Source organism: Mastomys coucha, unplaced genomic scaffold (assembly GCF_008632895.1).
Source record: "Mastomys coucha isolate ucsf_1 unplaced genomic scaffold, UCSF_Mcou_1 pScaffold15, whole genome shotgun sequence".
NCBI lineage: Eukaryota > Metazoa > Chordata > Mammalia > Rodentia > Muridae > Mastomys > Mastomys coucha.
The window spans coordinates 23,949,579-23,957,156 of NW_022196897.1; the positions used below are offsets into that span (position 1 = coordinate 23,949,579).

A 7,578-nucleotide genomic window follows, 5' to 3' on the forward strand; every position below is an offset into this window, starting at 1 on the left:
ACGCGCACACGCACGCGCGCACACACACACACACACACACACACACACACGCACACACGCACGCGCGCGCACACGCACACACACAGTGCACGGTTCTTCCAGTTCGTGTAGCCCCCTCCACTCTCCCCAGTGAAGCCACCTACTTGTTTGTGAACTCAAGCACAATGGACAGATGCTGTGCAGATGCTACAGTAAGTTTCCTCTGGTGAGTGAGATGATTTACAAAGCCCGAGACCCACACTCAGTCCACAATGGAGTCTTCTTTGTTTTGTTTTTGTTTTTGTTTTGTTGTTGTTTTTGTTTTGTTTTTTCAAGACAGGGTTTCTCTGTATAGCCCTGGCTGTCCTGGAACTCACTCTGTAGCCCAGGCTGGCCTTGAACTCAGAAACCTGCCTCTGCCTCCCAAGCGCTGGGATTAAAGGTGTGTGCCACCACCACCTGGCCACAATGGAGTCTTTAAAAGCTAATTCTTGCAGAATGTGTGGAACTTCAAAAGTACAGTTGATGCTGGGAATGGCAGCTCATGCTTCTAATCTCAGAACTGGGAAGGCCTATGAAGTTAGAATCCCAAATTGGAGGCCAGTCAGAGAGCACCTTGCCATACTCCCCCCAAAAAATGCACTTAATTTTTAAAAAATTAAAATCTACACTACTTAAAAGCATTGGAATACGTTCCCCTAACCTGGCACATCAAGTCTCTGCAGGGCTAGGGGGATACGCAGGGGCGCCTCCACCCTCTCAGAGGAGAAAGCAAGGGGGTACAGGGAGAGGGACTGTGTGAAGAGGGACTGGAGGGGCGATAGGGATGTAAAGTGAATAAATAATAAACAAACAAAATTAATCCCACATAAAATCACCGCTTGACCTTTACCCAAATGTAATAGCCTCTGAGTGTTCTGTTACCTACTGCGGGGGGGTGAGGTCAGGAGCAACGTGCACACACTGTCACCTACTGTGAGGGTGGGTGAGGTCAGGGATAGGGCAACGCATGCGCGCGCACACACAACACACACACACACACACACACACACACACACACACACACGCACCCACAGGACCCTAACCCTCCTTCCCCAGTGCTGCAAATAGCCCCCAACACCCCAGATTTGCCATGTCATACCACTAGAGCCCAAATAGAGTGGTTGTGTACATGTGGGTCACAAAATATCTGTGAGATGAAGAATTGTCATATATGCTTGGAATAAGCTTAATCATCAGACTGACATTTCTTTTTCCTTCTAGTTAATGATCAAAGACAGAGCACACATACAGACCAATGTCTTCACTGGCCCATAGAAGGAAGGGAGCGTCAATTGAAAACCAGCTGTTATGCCCAGCATTGGGCCAAGGCGATGCCCACACCTTCCTCCATGCCTTGGAGTTCCGATTGAAAACCAGCCGTTATGCCCAGCATTGGGCCAAGGCGATGCCCACACCTTCCTCCATGCCTCTTACAGACACACTTGACAGGGCAAGTGTCATCACAACTGAAGGAGCTGACACCCAGGGAGTCTATACAGAGTCCACACTCTAAGCAGCTAATAGCAAGGATGTTAACCCTCGGCCACCTGGTCCTTCCCCTTGGAGCAGAGAGTTGAAGGAGGCCAATTAGTTTTACAATGTGCTCTTCTTCAGAAATAGATTTCAAAGGGAAATAAAATGTATGGGTGGATTTTTTTTCTATTCAACATGAGCTGACAGAAAACCAGGATTCAAAACTGCAGGCAAAATGAAGGGATGATGCACACAGTTTGTGTTCTGTACCTTAAAAAACAGCCTCAGAAAATACCACACCTGCTAAAAAAAAAAATTAATGTGCAATAGTTACAGACCCTGAATATGAACCCTGGAATTTACTGTCTTGAAGGGGCTCTTTAAAAAGTTAGTCTGGATGTCGAAGCTATTACATGTATTGTTCAAATACCAGCAGCAGTGAATTGTGATTTTTCTGTGATGACAAGTTTAACTAGCAAAGGGGAAATTCTGGTGGATTAGACGTTAAAATAACATGTCTGCTGAAGGAGAACATTTGATGGAGTGGGGCATAAACTGCTCTCAAGTATAATGCTCTTTTCAAATATTCGACATAAATTGCACTATCATTGAAACTGGGAAGGGGGGAGGGCCAAAGCACCCTGGTTTTCATTTTGTACTTTGCCTTTTTACAGAAGGACTGGAGAGAAAGAGATGAAAATCTCTGGCATTATAACATTCCACAGAGGGGCATCTGATAGCCCAGGGGTCACCTCTGTGCCTTGGCGAGACAGGACTTGGAAGGAGTGGGTGCTGAGTGTTCATCTGCCAGACTGGGTGTGTTTCAGCATGTTTTAGTTGAAGTGCTGTTTGTAAAATGGCTCTCTTGGCTCTGAGTGACTCTGCTGTCATTTAAGAGTTACAGGTTGGATAGGGAAAGGGAGGAATAAAAAGTGGAGAATTATGAAACACCCACAAAAGGAGAGCTGGAACACTACTGACCGCTGGTAAACCTGATTCTCTGCTTAGATGCTCGGCCTGCTTCATTTCTCCAGCTTTTCCTTAGAGTAATGATGGTGGGGGCGATGGCCTCACTCCTTGCTTTTAGCAAAGGAATAGCAAAAAAGGATGGTTTAGAATTGTACTCTGGTGACAGACTAGTCCTGGATGGCTCTGCCACTTGTCACCTATGTAAAGTTGGGCTAGCCCTGTACCAATCTCTCTCAAACCTCCATTTTCTCATCTCTAAACTCAATCATTAAACTGAAGATGATGAGAGATAGCACCTGTCTGAGGTTAGTGTGAAGAAGAGGTGAAAGAATCCGCAGGAAGTGCTCCGACCACTTGTTTTTAAAAATGTTTTACTACAATTATATTCATCTTAAAATTTCTTATAACTCTGTGTGTATAGGTGCTTTGCCCATATATATGTCTGTGCACCACAAGAGTGCCTGGTGCCGATGGATGTCAGACCCTCTGGAACTGGAGTTGCAGTTGTGAGCTACCATGTGCATCCTGGGAATCAAGCCCAGGTCCTCTGGAAAATCAGTCAGTTCTCTTAACTGCTGAGCTACCTCTCCAACCCCCATTCATTCAGTGTGTGTGTGTGTGTGTGTCTTTGTGTCTTTGTGTCTGTGTGTGTGTCTGTATGTACATGTAGAGGAGGTATGCCAGGGTGTTTGTATGGAAGGCAGAGGACAACTTACAGGGATCAGTAGTCAGTTCTCATCTTCCACCATGTAGATCCCAGGAATCAAACTCCAGGTCATCAGGCCTGGAGGCAAGCACTTCAACCCACTGAGCCATTGTGCCAGCCCCTCAGTCCACTTATTTATTTATTTATTTATTTATTTATTTATTCATTCATTCATTTATTATTTTTTATGTGCATGGGTGTTTTGTCTGCATGTATGTCTGCACAATGGTCAGACAATGCTGATGGGGCCCAGAAGAGGGCATCAGATCTACTGGGACTGGAGTTACAGTTGTGAGCTTCCACACATATGCAGGGAATCGAATCTGGATCCTCTGGAAGAACAGCTAGTGCTCTAAATTACTGAGCTATCTCTCCAGCTCTTTGATCCACTATTTGTTTGATTAGTTTTAGTGCTGTCCTGGAACTCACTCTGTAGACCAGGCTGGCCTTGAATTCAGAGATCTGCCTGCCTCTGCCTCCCAAGGACTGGGATTAAAGTCATGTGCCACCATGTTCTGCCCTCAATCCACTCTTAATAAGCACTAAGTATTTGGTACCATACCTAGTACATACACCTAATAAAAAGTACTTCACATGTTACGAGTGTTAAGACAGTTGTGTGTGTATGCTGAAGATAGGGACCTTTCAAAGACATACTGGAGTGTCAGAGTTCACACTGTAAGAGCTCTTGGGACAGGGACTATGCAAACCACTGCCAACAAATGTCCTCATATCAAATCTCTTCAAGTCCCCACTCATGTCATGTGATGTCCATGGAATCATGGCACCCATTTACACCTGCTATCTCCAAGGAAGGCAGGTCACACACTCAACATCTATTCTCTGCGGTGTCTTTTCTCCAAGGTCTCCTTTAATGAAAATGATAAGTAAAAAAGCAAGCAAACAAACAAAAACACGAAAGACATGGGAAGAGAATTTTCTATAGCGTCTCCAAATGTGACCAGGAACCATCGACTTCGTCAGTAGTGATTTTTGGACATTTGACTTTCCTTTGCTAGCCTGAAATAACTATATTCACATCTACAAGTTTACAGAGCTAATTCTGTGAACTTGCTCTTGCAGAAATGAATTGAAAACCCTCTATGGACACAGATGAATTAGACCTGCCCAGAAATGAGTGACTGAGAACTTAACCATAAGACTTAGCACAAGGGACAGTGGGCAAGGGAAGTGGGATCTATATACAGCCACAAGCTGCAGGGCAGTGCAGACAGGGATGCAAGCTTCTTGGCAGGGGCTACAGCTGGCTCTCTGAGCTGCTCCTTTCTGCCTCTCTCTGCTCTCCACATGCTCTCTAAGCCATCAGAATGTCACTTTTATATCTGGGACCTGGTCCCCACTCCCTGACTTGTCCCACTGTGTGGGATTTCCTTTGCCCACTCAGATCCCAGACGGGACAGTGGCCATCTGTTTGCAGCTCTGTGCCTCTTCAGTGAGAGCTCTTACACAACAAGGAGCCTATTTTCTTCACACCCACTGCTGCGGTTTGCAGGTGAGTCTGGAACTGAAGCCTGGACTCAGGTGGAGTGTCTATTGAAAGTGCTATCTCTGTTTCTAAGTCAGTATATGACTCTGTGTAAGTTAGCCTCCTTGGACTTCAGTTTCCCCATCTACAAAACAGCTACAGTAATGCACTTCTGTGTTGGTCGCTAGGTTTAAATACTTGTCTGGTATAGAGTAGGAGCTGCATAAGGGTTCATTATTTCCACCATCACTGTGGGTTCTTCATACATGTGGAACTAAAAAGAAACCGAGAAGGGAACACGTGCACCCAGTAGCTGGGCACATTTCTGGATTCAAGGGCTTGCTCACGCCCCCTGGGAAGTGGACCACGGTGGGAAGGTTCTTCCTACAAACCTACAGCTCAGAGTGGGGGCATTCACACTGATTGTCAGTCATGGCCTTCCTTCATTCACGTTTTTGTTTTTTGAAAGAAGGTCTTGCTATGTAGCCCAGTCCAGCCTTGAGCTTGTAATCCTCTTGCCTTGGTTTCTCAAGTCCTGGAGGCACACACCACCACTCCTGGCCATGACTTTATTCTTTTCTAGGTTACCCACTCACCTCCACCAAAGGCAGCCAGCAGGGACTCCCACACTCTTGAGCAGCGCAGCTAAACATTCAAGGAAGCCTGACGTACAGTCACCCCCATCGGCCCCAAGTTCGAAAGGACCTTGTCCAATACCACTCCCATGAGGGATGGGCCCAGCCTACAGAGGTTGTGTATGTGTGCTTTGTTAGTACCAAGTTCATCTATGTTACTCCTTATGCACTTGTTTTGTCTTAGATGCTAAGAATACAATGATCAAGGATAAAGTCAGAGGGATCGGAAGGTTTCTGGAGGATGGTGCTTTCAAACCCTATGCCCTAGTGCATCTGATGACACGTGCTATACTACAAATGTCCCACTGTTCATTTGACAGGTATCTCTTGACAGGGACACCAGCAACACAAGTCCTACTACCCTGACTTTATGAAGGATGTCATGGAGTCACAGTGAAGGCTTTTTGTTGGGAGTCAGTTATGTTCAAATATACTAGAATGAGCATCTTTATCTACATACCAACATGTTTTACAAGTGACAGAAGGAAGGCCTGGGATGGGAGGGGCAGTCAAGTTAGGGTGCTAGAAACTACCTATTCTGCTGGGCTCACTGGTGCCAGGGTTTAGCATTGTCATTTTGTGGTTACAGTAGTAGGCTGGGAGCCTGAATTTGCTAAACCTCCCCTCATCGTTCAGCTGAGCAAACAGGTCTGAAGAGGTCCACTAACTTGTTCACAGTATTCACTTGTCTACAGCAGTATAGCTGAGACTGAAGACCTTGGACTTCTGCAGTGGCCTGCAAGTTTTCCTTTCAAGAATAGGCCCAAATCCTGTGACTCGCCCTGACCCCAGCTCACTTCTACCACCTTATCTCTCAACAACACGATCGGTCCCTCTCTGTGATCCACTACAAAGCACTGAATGCACTCTGCTTGGCCATACCACTCCCTCTACCAGAGACCCAAAGTCCACACCACTAAATACTTTTGGTCAACACTCAAGACTCATTTGGGCTTCAATTCCCCCAGGAAGGTGTACTGGAGTTGGCCTCCTCTGCCTCCCACAGCACATAGAAACACTCATCACATAATATGTTCATGCATTCAACGAATATTTATTGAGCAACTTCCATTTGCCAGACAACTTTGAGTACAGCAGTAACAAAACAAATCCCTGCCCTTGAAGAGCTTACATTCTGGTGAGCAAAACAGACAATAAACAAATACAACACAATGTCTGGTAGAGTCCATGCTATGAAGCAAACAGCTAGGGCTGGAGATGGCTGGGAACATTGCCTTGGAGACCTCTCTCAGGTTGTGCTATTTGATAAGCGGTCTCAAGAGGTGACAGAGAAAGCCATGCACAAAGCTAGCTGGGAAAGACACATTTAATAGAGCAGCAGCAGCAGCAGCAGCAGCAGCAGCAGCAGCAGCAGCAGCAGCAGCAGCAGCAGCAGCAGCGGTCCTGCAGATACCAGAACTGTGTACTGTGTTTCATTCCCTACTGAACTAGGAACACTTGAAGACAAGGGTAGATTTAAACTGTGATTCCCTAGGCCCAGCACAGAACTTGTTATCAACACAGTGAATATTTACAAAATAAGGGAATGAACTGTGCTGGGTTGGCTGAGCAAGATCAAGCCCGCTTCCTGTCTCTCCTCAGGGCTGGGCTGAGAGCACAGGCACTTGCTAGCCAGCTTGAGCAGTACACAGGTACTTCTTAGCCAGTTTCTATCCCTGGACTCTCTTCACTAGGTCAGCAGCAGCACCTACAAGTCCAAGCGTACCTTCCTGGCCCGCCTATCTTTGGGCTGGACATGGGACTTTATCTACAGTTTAGACCCTGTAGAACCGAGTCTCCCCAACCCTCCTCCAGTTTCCAATGTGTGAAAAGTCAAGACTGAGAGCTCTGACACCTGGGACTGCCAGGCACCCCCACCCAGACTTGACTCTTGGTTTCCCTTCAAACCAAACTCTTCCACTGGGACATTAACATTCTGACCACAGTGGAGCTTCCTGTGGTCATCTTTCCCCAGTCTCCAACTTCATTAAACCACTTCTACCACAGCCTCAGCGCAAGGCTCAAAACCAGAGCCCTCAGGCTCTCTGCCTTGGCATCTATAGCTGACCAATGGCTTCCAGGATTTAAACAAAGTCAGCTGGCTCTCTTTACTCAGCCAATGAAAACAGAAACCTCTTGGATTCCTTGGTGCTTTGCCCCGCCCCAACCCTTAAAAGGACTGAAATGAATTCGAGGCTGAGTGATTCATCTCCTCACTCATACTCTCACCCCCACTTACTGTCACCTGCTACATCCCCTAAATCAGTGTCTGTGGTAGTGGTGGTGGT

At 46.5% G+C, this 7,578-nt stretch overlaps 1 protein-coding gene across 2 annotated transcripts in view; it reads right to left on the minus strand.

Moving 5' to 3' along the window:
• Nucleotides 1-7,578, minus strand: part of Ttll11 (tubulin tyrosine ligase like 11) — a 229,454-nt gene that overhangs the window by 220,653 nt on the left and 1,223 nt on the right. The gene's annotated exons all lie outside the window — the stretch shown is intronic.